We start from the raw sequence: 14,438 nt of genomic DNA, 5'->3' as shown, positions 1-14,438 counted from the left end.
ACTCAGTCTGTCATTAGAACAGTTCAACACCTATTTGGCTGACTTTTCTCGTCTTTCGATGACAAAAGCGGCTAGGTGTGAAGATGGCATAACAGAGGATGAAGTCATTGAAGCCTTAAAGCGGGTCAGCCTTAATAAGTCACTGGGGATCGATGGTCTGCCCTACAAAGTGTATTTGAGGTTGTTGCACATCTTTGTTTTCTTTTTTATAAATTTTTTTTAGCCCCATTCCCCTCCCCAATTAGGTGACAGATCGCTTGATTCACCAGAGATGTGAGTTCCCTTTCCAAGTTTTCGTAAGAGGTGTTATTAATAAAACGTTCGGGCCCGCATCACCCTTCCGACTGGCAGATTGGCATATCTGCCACAGTTTAGCAACGGTGTGGGGGGGGGGGTCTTTTGTTACTAACATTGTAAATATTTTATTTTTATTTGTGTACATAAAATTTTTATTCCCTCCCTTTTTTCATGGGTTTTAATTAGTTTATCATGGTATGATGTTCTTATGGTGATTGACGAAGGATTTATACACTGATGGATGTATAGTATGAATGTGTTATTGTGGTGAAAGTAGAGTGAAAGGTGGAACTAGTTAGGTTGGATTAGTTAGCATTAGTCAGAGAAGACCGCGCCTTCTCCTTCCCCCATGTTCGGCTTTGTGCCAAATTTTTCTAATTTTTTTTATTATGTAAAAATCTTTGAAAATAAATACTTACCCCCTCATCAAAAAGATTTAACAAACCACCTTTTTGATGTAATGGAAAAATCCTTTCGGATTCAATTTGGTTTGACTTGAGAAAAGGAAAAAAAAAAAATAAATAAATAAAAAATAAATAAATAAATAAAATAAAAAATAAATGAACAAATAAAATAGCAATTTGGGGAGGGTGCCTTTATTCTCATTGATCAAAAAAGAATTATTAATATATTGGGATAATCTGTGCAAAATTTATATTTATATGTATTTGAATAGGATTATATATAAATATATATATATATATATATATATATATATATATATATATATATACATATATACATATATATATATATATATAATCCTAAACACATATAAATATACGTATTTTTTCTTTTGTTTAACAAAACTGGAGGTATTCTGTTAGGTATTAGTAGGTTAATTTGGTTAGTAAGATAAAAATGGTCGCAGCTTAACGTCATGCCCAGAACAATTCACAATTTATTTATTTATTTTTTTTTTTGTGATTTCGACTATTCATGATTCTCATTTTGGGTTTCTGAAAACAGATTTATCCATGCTTAGATTCCAAAATGTTCGGCCACAAAATGTTTTAATTTTATCTTTTTTATAGGTTTAGTGGATGAAATGATATCTGATATCAATATGCTTCGACCTCTTATGAATCATAGAATTATTTGCTAATAAGATACTACTCTGGCTGTCACAATCAATTGCTATAGGTTTTTTATTTAGATCTGGTTTTCAAAGAGATTTTAGGAGGGTGTTCAGAAAAATTGCCTCCCGCGCGGAATGGGTGAGAGCCACAAATTCTGCTCCACAAGTAGAAAGGGCAACAATTTGTTGTTTTTTAGTTTTCCAAGAGATCAGTCTAAGATTGTTGGTTGTTTTTGTTTTACGGCATATCAACCCTTTTCAGGTTATTTAATGCCGAATCCAAAGATTTTGAAGAAAAAATTTTTAATAGAATATATTTGTTGTTTTCAAGTCGGTTTCTATTTAACCCATAGTTGGAACCCTAACAGATACTACCACTCTGGGTCAGAGTAGACCTGGGAGCAATGGCAATTAAAGGGTGGCTCCACACTCCCTAAAGCCCACAAGCTGGGGCCTTACCATTGGATATAGTTTAAGGTAATATCCAGGACCCCCATTGAGGGACTTTTACCCTCTGCAGAGGGGCAGTCGGTGTATTCTAATGCCCCACCGACAGGGCCGACAGTCTAAAACAGTACCTCCTTATACTTTTTCTATTGTCAGAGTTACCCCAATCTGTATCTGAAAATCATTCTAAATTTAGAGGATATGTTGACTTTTTAAATATTAAAGATTGTTCCTTGGTTCCTTTTAGATAACAAAGGATTTGTTTTGCACGAATAAGGTCCTTAATTGTCGGTCTCAATAAGTTTGGAGATAGCTTTGTTATAGTGTAACATATAACAGGCCTTGTTGCAGTCATCAAATAGACGAGGCTTCCAATCATTTCTCTGTATAATCGATCGTCTATTAATTTTGTTTCGGTTTCTATATTTTTATGTATATCCATCTCAATGGGAGTTGTATGCGGTTTGCAATCTTGCATTCTGAACTTGAGCAGAATTTTTTTCAATGTACCATGATTGGTTCATTGTTATAGTTTCATTTTCACAGGTAAATTTTATACCAGGGAACCATGACAATTGTCCAAGATCGGCCATTTTGAATTTTTTATTTAATTTATTTTAGCATCTTTTAAAGTGTTATCATAGTTTGAGGTGAGTAATATATCGTCAACCCCAAAAAACAAAATCAACAATTTATTACCTACATTTTTGGTATACATGCACACGTCTACAGGACATTGCTTCAATTCTTGTTCTATTAAATAATTATATGGAGTGTTAAATTCCAATTGTGAACACTTTGTCCATATAACAATTTATTCAGTTTCCACACGCAATTTTTATTTTTCATTTTTTTCAGGGTAAATATAGATTTCACAGTCAATCAGAGCATTTAAATAAGCATTTTTTACATCCATTTGATGTATTTTTAAATTGTATTGAGCGGCAAATTGTAATATAATTCTAATTGTTGTTAAATTTGTCGTTGGTGAAAATGTTGCAAAATATTCCACTCCAGAAATTTGTGAAAAAACCTTTTGCAACAAATCTTGCTTTAAAAGTTTCACTGTCAGAAGTTGTGATTTTTTGGAAATGTTTAATACGGTGGTTAATTAATAGAAGTTCAAAGTCTTTACTAGTAAATTCAGTCCCATTGTCTGAGCGAATACATTTTACCGAGCCCTACGGGGAAATATCAGCTAAATATTTCTTAGTGGCGAGGATAGTGTCGGATTTGTTTTTTAGAAAATAAACTATAATTAAACCAGAAAAATTATCAATAAAGTTCAAAACGTACCTTAGATTATTTCTCCCCATTAGGCTGATCAAACCTGCCAAGTCACAGTACACAAGCGAGAGAATTTTTGTGGCCTTTTTGTCTGGTGTTTTGTTTATATATTTTCCCCTGTGCACAAACATCACAATTTGGAAGATCGTCTGAAAGTATTATTTTCATGCCTTCGACTACATTTGGTAATTTTTTAATATCAGCTGTATTGCAGTGTCCTAGAATTTTATGCCAGGTTTCCAAGTCGTGACAGGAAGTTTTTGAGGGAACCATACTTTTTAAATAATATAGTCGGCCATTTTCTTTAATGTCAAATACAGTTCCATTACGGTATATCAATTTTGACTTGTTTTGCCCAAACTTTATATTCGTGCCTTGTTTAATGGCAGCCTGCATGGAAAATATGCCTTGCTTAAATGTAGTTATGAAAAGAGCATTTTTTAGAATGCAGTTAAAAATTTCGCCTTTATTATTTTTTAGTGATATTTTAGCATCGCCTCTTTTCAAGACTATATCATTTATTTGACTACCGTCGGCAAGTTCAACATAATGACTTTGTGGATTAAAGTTTGAATCAAACTTAATAAAATCAGATTCCTTGGTGATAACGTGTGCTGTAGCATCACAGTCTACAGGGTGATTTTTACCGTTTGTGGTATTGTCAAAGTTACATGTGAATAGAAACGTATGTTCTTCCTCAAAGTTCTCAACATTTTTTATGGAGTCCATTTTTGAGCTTTTATATCAACATTGGAAACTTTTGTGGTTGGGTCGTCCACAATTATAGCAGATAATTTTATTCTTTTTCTTGGGAAAATTACTTTTGGGGAAAACATTGCGGTGAGATGCGTAATTTGGTGGTGTCTGTTTTTGAGAAGCATTTTTGAACTTCATGATATTGCTGGAGTTATTATTGTCCACGAGCATATGATTAGTCTCTTCGTAACTGCGCAATGCCACTTTAAATTCACTGAAATTTATGGGTTTGTCTTTTTGCTTATAACAATTGTAAATGGTTTAAAATCAGCTGAAAGTCACTTGAAGGTCATTGATATCAACAAGCTATCGCTTATTATTTCACCTGAGAGTTTTAAGGCATTGGCTGTTGTTTCTGCCTTTATAACGTAGTCGGTAATAGTTTCATCCTCGTTACGTTTCAGAGACATTAGTTCTGTACATAGTGATATAATTTTCGGTTTCCCTTTTGATAAATAATGTTCTCTTAATATGTTCAATGCTTTCCGTCCATCATCCAAGGCATCTCTTATAATCAGAGACAGACTTCTATCGTCTAAGCATTGAATCAGTTCTGCAAAAACAGTCGCATTCTTTTCAAGAAATTCGGGGTCGTTAGGATTCTCTGTGAGAGATCGTATGACTTTGTGTAGTTTCCGAATCCTTAGAAATTTTACCTGCCACATTTCGAATTTAGATTCCGAACCGTCAAAGAAAAGACGATGGCTGGGCGTATAAACTGTTAAGTGTTAAGACATTATGTTGAACAAAGATGGCAGTGAAGAAGCAGTCCAGTCTCAATACTGAGTATGAAATAATTGCCAGTAACAAAGATGGCGGCGAAGAATCAAATGCAGTTCAAATCAAATGGCGAAAAATCAAATGCAGTTCATGAGTGATGTTTCTGACAAAGGGTGAAGAAAAAGCTGCTCTCCAGGACGACAGTACTTCATGAACAGTAACCTGAGATGTCGGAAATTTTCTGTTCCTATGTCTATCCTTATGGCCATGTCACTAGTAAGAGTTCTGGAGGCAAACGTTTCATCTGGGCTGACGTTATCCGCTTAATAGTCAGGGACCCGAACCTTGGACTAACCACTAAGGAGGTCGTCCTATCAGCAGGTGCAAAATACTGGGGCTGCTGTATTGCCAATGGACTCTGGATCATGCAGTAGTTTCGAGTGGGGTCTCTCGATGTCATACTAGTGGGTAATTGTTACAGCTTTACCTTATCATGGCTACAAAAAAAAAAAAATCTTCCTCTCCTTTTCTCTCTTACCTTCCCTCTCTGTCCTACTCTAACCAAGTCTGTCGACCTGTTCCACAAATCCCAATCCTCAACATGAAATACCTCCAGAAAAATAACACGTGTAAACCTAGAACCCCATCCTCCAACGTAGACCCCTACTACCATGTCTCCTTCTCCAACATTAGGGGTCTCCGTTCCAACCTTCCAGAGGTTGAAACTCAATTACAGGAGACGAAACCAGACATATTCTTCCTAAGTGAAACTGGCATTAGGCCGACCGCTTCCCTTGACGAATTCATAATTAAAGGATACTCTAACTTAACATCTAAATCTGACCCCCAAGATTGCCATGGACATGGAATATGTGCCTACATTAAAGATGGCTTTCCATGTGGTAGGGATATCTCCAGAGAAGACCCTAATTTACCTTATATGTGCTTCCGGGTTGCACTTGCTTACACCACTGCATTTATATTCGCTCTCTATCGCCTCCACAACAGTGGAGTTACTATCCTTAAGAGCATATCTGAAAAAAATTGACCACATCCTGTCTGCTCACCCTTCAGCTAACATCCACATTTGTGGTGACTTCAATGTCCACAATGCGAAATGGCTGACCCACTCTAACAAGACAGATGATGAGGGGAGGTTCTGTCATGATTTTGCCATTGCCTATGACCTCACCCAGTGCCTAATACTTCCGGTCAGTATGCAAGCCTTCTAAACCTTTTTCTCACAACTTCCCCTGAGCTATGTTCAAGTTCCGTTCTGTCTCCTCTGGGATCTTCCAACCACGTGGTTGTATCAGTTAAGATAAAAATGAAATGTAATAAGTCTTGAGATGTACGTCTCCACCGTACTGTATATCGATACTCTACCGCTGACTGGGATAGTTTCCATACACTTATATGCAATCTACCACTCTATGGCTTACTGGGATAGCTTCTGTGCATTTATATATGATCTACCTCTGCATTCCATGTTTAAAAAAGATGTGTTCTCCATAGTGTCAGACCTGACCGAATGGCTAATTGTAGGTATAGACCGATTCATACCATCCAAAAAATTCCAACAAAAACCTAATAGCCAGCCATGTTTCTCCCCAGAATGTGCTGATGCTATCGCGCACAGAAATCACTTTTTCCATAGCTACCAACGTAATAGATGCACTGAGACTAAAGCTGCCTTCAGGACTTCCAGCAACCACTGCAAAAGAATTAAAAAAATGCAAGAGAGCTATATGCTCAGTCCGTTAAATCCAAAGTAGCTGAGCAGTGGCTTGGTTCCCACCAGTTTTGACAAATAGCAAACAGGATTGTCTGTTAGGAGTCTCGAACCCAACCCTTTATTATTAACAAACGGTTCCCCAGTTCGATACAAAACAGCTAACAGGATCCTGAACATAAATGGACCTGAGGTCATCTCGTCAGCATCAGACAAGGCCAAACTATTTTCTAAGAACTTTGCAGCTAATTCTACCCTATGCGACGAAGGCCATCAACTCCCCGTATTTCCTCCTATAACGGACAACACGCTATGCAACATACAAATATCTGTGTGTGATGTTGGCAAGCTAATCAAGAACCTTGATTCCAGTAAAGCAACTGGCCCTGACGGCATCTCAATTATAATGTTAAAAAAGCTTCAACCAGAACTTGCCCCCATATTTACAAAACTCTTTAAGCGTTGCCTTAAAGAGAAGTGCTTCCCAACACCCTGGAAAACCTCATCAGTATTTAAGAACTCAGGTGATAAGTCCTCTCCCTGACCAATAAGTCTCCTTTGTGTCATGAGTAAGCTGCTGTAATCCATATTAAATAGAGAACCACCTCAGCAGAAATAACCTTCTTAGTGACATGCAATATGGTTTCCGTTCTGCCAAATACACAGCAGATGTGCTAACTATTATATCTCATACGATTAGCGAATCTCTTGACAAAGGCTTCCTCTCTAAGGCAATTGCTCTTGACATATCAAAGGCCTTCGATAAGGTATGGCATAAGGGCCTACTTCACAAGATTTCCAGCTATGGTATAACTGGAACTGTTTTCTCGGTCATAAAATCATTTCTCTCCGATAGGCTCATAAGAGTAGTAGTTGATGGGCAGAAATCAGAGGCCATCAATATTAATGCTGGAGTCCCTCAGGGGGTCCATCCTAGGCCCAACTCTCTTCCTGATATACATCAATGATCTCCCAAAACACATACTTAAATCATTCGTTGGCATCTTTGCTGATGACACGACCATCTATAGCAACACATCAAAGGCCGTAAATGACAAAGTTCTCTCAGATTCTCTCTCCTCTGATCTTGAGCGCGTGGTACAGTGGGGTGGGGGTGGGGTGGCTGGTTACTTTTAATGCATCTAAAACCAAGCTCCTATTTTTACATCATCAACGCTCTGATCCCCATCTGGCATCAATTGATATGGATGGCTCTCGTTTAAGGGCAGCTCCATGTTTTGATAAGCTTTTGGGCTTGACCTTTACTCTTGATCTGAAATGGAATACATAAATCAAGTCAGTTGCCAAGATCACTGGGAAAATGGTTGGATCCTTCTACCGCTCCAGAAGATATCTCACCCTGATGCAATTCTCTGTCTGTATAAAAGCCAAGTACGTCCAAGGATGGAGTACTGCTGCCACATCTGGGCAGGAGCTGCTAAAAAAAGCCTATCCTGCCTTGACAGAGTACAAAATAAGCTTTGTGGCCTAGTGGGGGACGCCCTTTTCTCTTCCCTGCAACCTCTCTCCCACAGGAGAGACGTTGCGAGCCTGTCTTTGTTTGATCATTACTACCATGGCAGGTACTCGTCTGAACTTCCATCTCTGGTCCCCCCCCTCGCCAATCTTTCACAAAAAACACCCGCCTAGCTGAAACCACTGTCAAAAATTTTACCCACTCCTTATCTGTGCCAAAATCAAAATGTAGATTCCATGAACAAAGCTTCTTTCTTAGAAGTGCACGCCTGTGGAACTCTGTTCCGGTTGCCTGTTTCCCACCTGACTACAACCTGGATGTCTTCAAATCCAATGTGAACAAATTCCTGATGAACCGACTTCTTAAGTAAGACACTTTATCAAATCTCCAACACTAACGTACTGTATACACAATAACCCTTATCCCCGAGTGGCTTCCAGGCCTTGATAAGTGGTGACTACCTTGTAAAAAAAAAAAAAGAGGGCGGAAAGAAATTAACAAATTATACTTGAGGCTAGGCTAGAATTTGCTGACTGAGGCATAAGATGAAACTATAATTTATGATAGTCATAAATTGCAAAATGTTCATGTCCGTTAATAAATGTGTGAAGAAATGTGAAAAAAAATGTGAAAAAAGTTGTAGGAAAAGAACAAAAACAAATAACATTCCTGTGTATTTTAAGACTCTTTCAATGGTAATCTGAAAGGTAAAAAGGAATTTTTTTCAAAAGGAATTCTTTCAAAAGGAATCCAACAGTCAGAATTTAAAATCAAGTGATAATATCTTTCTGTCTTCTGATGAGAAGAATAGCAAGAACAGCATTCTTTGAAACTGCGGAATAAGGATTTTGAACATTGTTTGCAGGAGTATTCTGTCGAATACAGTTTTAATTTCTTTTCTCTTATATATATATATATATATATATATATATATATATATATATATATATATATATATATATATATATATTCATTGTTTATGTATTTGACTTAATTATTATAAATAAAATAGGTAACAATGGATGCGTGTTTCACCATATTTATAGCTCTTCAGCACAGCTGATTATACTGAGGTTCAATCTCACAACCACAGAGCTTGTGGTCCGGTACATTATTGCTACATTGTGAAGTGTCAGCTAAAAGTGTCATATATATATATATATATATATATATATATATATATATATATATATATATATATATATATATATATAATTACTTTATTATAGCTGTTAAAAATGAAAAAATGAGTTTTTGTATATATGGTAAAAAGAAGGACGGAGGGAAAATATCTAATGGAAGTTGAAAAAAAAAATGGTAAATAAATAAGGGGGTAGAGTCAGCCGACCTGGTTTCGCCCTCACTTTTCAAAGCTGAATCGAGTATTTCTTCTTTCTTTTTTTTTTTTGTATAGGGAAACGAATTCAAACGAGGGAATGACTAAAATAAAACCAGACTATCGGAAAGAAAAAAAAATGAGGGAACGACTAAAATAAATCTATCATTATGATAATTATACAATGGAGAGGAAATGCATTAGAGACTAATCACATTCAGACCCAAAAGACAATCCCTTTGCTTACAGAGAAAAGGTCTCTTTAAACAGACATGAATAGTCTCCAAGACCTTCAAATGAAATAACGAACGAGCGTGACTTAAAATAGAAAATGAGTCACTGCTGAAATTCATTACATATTGCGGGTTTTTAAGCAAATGGTCCGTTATAGCAGAACTATACATATTACTCAAAACATCCGTTAGTCGGTAGATTCCATTCCTGATTTTGCTGGGTATATGTTGTTGGATGTGACCATCTAACATAAGGGTTGTTCTGCCAATGTAGTTGGCACTGCAACTACATTTACATTGATAAATGACATTATTCATATGATGAGGGGGTAGAACGCCTTTTCAAGAGGATGACAATAATGGTTTTGTTTGAAAACACATGTACATTAGGGGCAAAATAGCAATGTTCAACAGCTGAGCTAATCTGTTTGATGAATTTTTCACTTATTATCCCTAATCAAGGTAACTGAATGTAAATTGGACATTAAGCCTCCATCTTAGTTTTTATTTGAGAAAAATTGTTTATTTTCCTTTTTATGACGGAGTTAAACACATTAAGAGGGTACCCATTATTGGACAAAGTATTGGTGATTGTTTTTAATTCTTCATCCAATTTAAATTGTGAACAAATCATGTGGGCACGATGTTTAAGGTCTAAATTAAATTATACTTTCGTTTGTTATCTGGACCCATAAAACCGCCAGTCTACTTTCAATATGTAGGCAACACATATTATCTATTCAATAATCAAACAGAGGCAAACAAATTCTTCACTTTACTCAACAAAATGCACCCCGTATTAAAGTGTACCTATGAGGGAGAAAGTAATTCTACTTTAGTCTTCCTTGATGTATTGATAACGAAAACTCCATCAAGTTATCTGACACCAATTTGCCATAAACCAATGTTTACAGGGTTGTATACACATTGGGATTCATTCTGCCCTAAAAAGCTATCAGGGGAGATCACTCCCTAGTTATTCCTGTTATCAGGGGAGATGACTCTTTTACCTATGCATGCTCCTTTTCCCAGAGAACATCTGATGGAAGGTTTGTGTACAGAAACGTTATTAATATTACGACCAATGAGGACAGTATTAACTCTGGCGGAAAGAGGACATAACACATGACATCCTGGGAGGAATGAGACATAACTGGTAGAAGCACAATTTTTTACAATAAAATTACTTTAAATCACATTCAAAGATGGAGGAGGAGGGGAAATTTTCTTGCTGTGGGGAAAATTTAGTCTTTTTCACTTTCCCTGAAGAGAAGATAGAGACGATTCTGCTGACCTTCATATTGATGGGCTGTTCGTTTGCCCAAAGTGAGTAAGTTAATTCCAATTTTGCTAAACCAAAGCCAAAAGGGACAAATTTATTATACATTAACATTTAAGGAAAATATTTAGTCACAAAATTATTTTTTTTTGTATCTCCCCATTTAAAAGTATTTAACAACAAAAAAAACATTTCTAATGCTTACACAGAATCGTTTTTCTCGCAATCAACTCATGCCGTAATTTAGTGACTTTTCCACTTTTTCTATATATAATTGTTGTAGCTACCGTTTAAAAAATATTTTCCAAATAATACTCTTGTTTGATTTCAGATTAACTTTTGAATGCAATAAAATTTTAACAAATAAAAATAACCAGGATGCCATTTAGATGGGTATGCTGGAAGCGTCTACTGTTTGGTCTCAATGTCTCATAAGATATTTTCCAAGCAAAAATTGAACAAATCCTAGAAAGCCTAGATGATGTGGCCAGCATAGTTAATGATGTAGCTGTATTTGCCCAGGACAATCAGGACCATGACAAAAAACTTGCACAACCTTATGGCTTGTGCAGTAGAAGCTGGACTTGTATTCAAAAGTGTTTCATAAAGCAGCTCAGTATATTATTTTGGGGAAATATATACACCTTTGCTGCAATTAAAATGGACCTGGGTAAAGTGCATGGCAGCAAACAAATGACAAACCCACAAAATAATGGGGAACTACAACGTTTTCTAGGTATGTTAAATTATCTTTCCCCATATATTCCAAATTTCGCTTGAAAAGGGTCACCCATTTGGGAGTCTTCTTAATCACCATGGATTTGGGATCATGACAGCTAAACGTGCTAGAACCAGCACAAGGAAATGATTTCTGATGACACATGCCTTCCATTCCAAAACCCACATCGCTGGAGGTGGATGCCTCACAGAAAGACGTCGAAGTGGCACTGATCTAAGATGGAAAACCAACTGCATTTAGATCCAAAACACTAACTGATACACTGTTGCTTAACAAGGGAAGAGAGAACAACAACAAAAATGGTCCCAAACAATTTCAGCCACATTACTCGACACGATCTTGAACAACACCATCAATTCAAACCTGAACATCTCCAATGATTCGACACGATACAATCCCAAACAACTCCATCAAGTCGAACCTGAACACCTCCAACAATTGAACACAATCCCGAACGCAATGACTCAACATGACATGTTCTCTCTTCCCTTGTTAAGCAACAGTGTATCAGTTAGTGTTTTGGATCTAAATGCAGCTGGTTTGCCATCTTAGATCAGTGCCACTTCGACATCTTTCTGTGAGGCATCCACCTCCAGCGATGTGGGTTTTTTGGTAAGATGTCATGTTTGGGAGTTATTCGCTGAATGACTGTTGCTTTTTTATAGCCTTTGGACGAACTCATTTTCACTGTAGGTAGACATTGATATACAATTTTTGAGTGCTTCTGCACATGCTCGTCAAACTCCTCCCTGATCTCGAGATCACACAAATGACAATGTTGGGCAGGCTGCTTTTTCCTGGTACTTCGCCTTAATAATACAGACTCAGGAACCTCCTCAGTGATGCTTTTGTTATTGAACTCTTCCTGTTCTTGATCCTTGGATGCATCATCTTCTGAGGAGCTTTCTTCATGTGATTGTTTGTACAGCAGTGGGGTTTCATCATCTCGTCTGATGATCTCGCTTTGCTCGCTCACAAGCAACAAAAAATGCAGAGCAAGACCTCTAAACTGGCCATCCACGCTTCTCAAGTTGGCCTCCACATACACCCTAACAAGACCAAGATCTTGAAAATCAACGCATTCAGCAAAGAGGCAGTGGAGTTGGGCAACAAAAACTTGGAAGAGGTTGAGACCTTCACATACATTGGGAGTGTGATCAACCAGCAGGGAGGAACAGATACAGACGTTAAGACCCGGATCGGAAAAGCAAGAGCATCTTTCATAGCCCTAAAGAACATCTGGCGATCCAACCTCATCACTTCTCACACAAAAATCCGACTGTTAAATTCCAACATCAAATCAGTACTACTGTATGGAGCAGAAACGTGGAGAACAACAAAGACCACCATCAGAAGAGTGCAGGTTTTCATAAACTCGTGCCTTCAAAGAATGCTAATGATCCAGTAATGCAGATCTCTGGGAGAGAACTAACCTAGTACCAGCAGAAGAAGAGATCCTGAGGAAACAACAAACGAATATCACATGCCAGGCCCTGACCTGGAGCCCTCAGGGAAAGAGGAAAAGAGGCCGACCAAAAAACACCCGGAGAAGAGACCTGGAGGCAGATGCTAAGCTGACCGGCTACTCCTGGAGGGAGTTGGAGCAAATCACCCAGGACCATGGACGTTGGCAAGTAGTTGTGGATGGCCTATGCCCCACCAGGGGCTCAAGGCTAAAAAAAAAATTGAACGTACAACTATGATGTCTTCCATTCATCCAACAACAGTTTTTTTGTACAAAAAATATGTTGAAAATTCTCTGTTCAGTTAGAACATAGATCAGAGTTGGGTCTGGAGTCAAATAACACAAGTCTAAATTATACGATAAATCAATGCACTTGAACTCAAGTAAAGATTCCTTAAAAGTTTAACCTTCATCAGAACATTCTAACCTCCCAGAATGAAGTGATGCTTTTGAATAACCAGTAACAGTCACATACGAAAATCACTTCCTTCCAGCAGGAGGTATAAAACTAGAGATAAAAACGTGACTAGATTTCCCAAAATTAAAGAAGCCTACCCTCCTCCGATCACTAATCTTCTCATGCCATTTAATTCGTTTTAACTTATTTTTCTCACACACTCCTGAGAAACAAAACAAACAACAAAAAATAAAAGAAAAATAAATGAAACCATTAATTTAGATTTTCACTGGTAGGGAACAAACAGGTGCTAGGCTTTATTACAGGCTGCCTGGAGGCAACAGTGGTTCAGGGTATCTTCATTCTGTCCACTGTCAGATGTAGTTTGAGGTCTTACCCAAGACCAACAAGTGCATGCAGGAAATAAACTGAGCCTACTTCGAGGTCTTTTTCGAGGTGCACAATATGGAGAGTACCACTTCTGCTGCTCAGGTGCAGGCTCATTCATACCCACACATTCAAAGTGGTGCCACTCGTGGCAGAGGTTACAACCAATCATATTTAGATCTCCCTCTTAGAAGGAGCCAGGCTGATTCATATCGTCAGTAAGATTCACAGAAGAAATGGTGGGGAACCATTTCAGTCTCACTTTTGAGGTTGGGTGCGATGAACGATTCCAATGGATAAAGATGTTTCAGTGAATAAACTCGTACAGGATTGTCACCCTGTTTGAAGTGAGCTGATCTGATAACACTGTCCTCCCCCTTAAACAATTTCACTACGGTTCCCAATATTCAAAAAGGTCTGGGTTTGAGGGGACTCTTCACAATAATTACATCATTAACTTTAAGTCGATTTCTAAATGGCAGGTGAGAGTATCTGAAAGACTTTTCTCTAAGACTTAGGAGATATTCTTGGTACCTGACTTGTTGAAACTCTTTCAACTAAACCTTTCTTTGCTCCATGGATTCAATTAATCTTCTGCTTGGAGGTACAGATGACGAAGGATCACCCTCTTCTAAGTGGAATAGCAATCCGGAGTTTTTATTGGATCATATTAGGAGTAATGGCCTCCAATTCTCTGTCTGTTGCTGAAGTAAGTCAAGGAATGATTGTTTACCACTCTCTTGATATCCGATATGATAGCCAGGAGAGTAAAATAGCTCACACTGCCACTGCTGACAATCTTGTAGAG

Source organism: Euprymna scolopes, chromosome 2, assembly GCF_053919585.1.
Source record: "Euprymna scolopes isolate OS-2025 chromosome 2, ASM5391958v1, whole genome shotgun sequence".
Taxonomy (NCBI): domain Eukaryota; kingdom Metazoa; phylum Mollusca; class Cephalopoda; order Sepiida; family Sepiolidae; genus Euprymna; species Euprymna scolopes.
Note: the sequence above shows the minus strand (reverse complement) of the source record.